The sequence below is a fragment of the Echinops telfairi genome, unplaced genomic scaffold, assembly GCF_000313985.2.
Source record: "Echinops telfairi isolate 266 unplaced genomic scaffold, ASM31398v2 ScPeMD7_5;HRSCAF=22, whole genome shotgun sequence".
Taxonomy (NCBI): domain Eukaryota; kingdom Metazoa; phylum Chordata; class Mammalia; order Afrosoricida; family Tenrecidae; genus Echinops; species Echinops telfairi.
The window spans coordinates 34,955,376-34,955,629 of record NW_022103901.1 but is presented as its reverse complement, the minus strand read 5'-3'; positions in this window follow the sequence as shown (position 1 = coordinate 34,955,629).

Genomic DNA, 254 nt, shown 5'->3' with positions numbered 1-254 from the left:
TTCTTCAGCAGGACCTCCATTCTAAGCACGTGCCATTTGCTCTCAAAGAGAATGGTCCCATCCCAAGTAGACATGTGACAACTGTACCACAAAAGGAGGGGGTGTGGTGAGCACAGAAGACAGAGGTGGGCATGGGTTTACAAAAGAAAAGCTGAAATCTTCCATGATGCCATGGTCCACTCCCCCCAGGAATCTATGGACAGGGCTTGGCTTTTACTGGTGGATTAACTTGAGTTATCACCAACCCGTCTCTA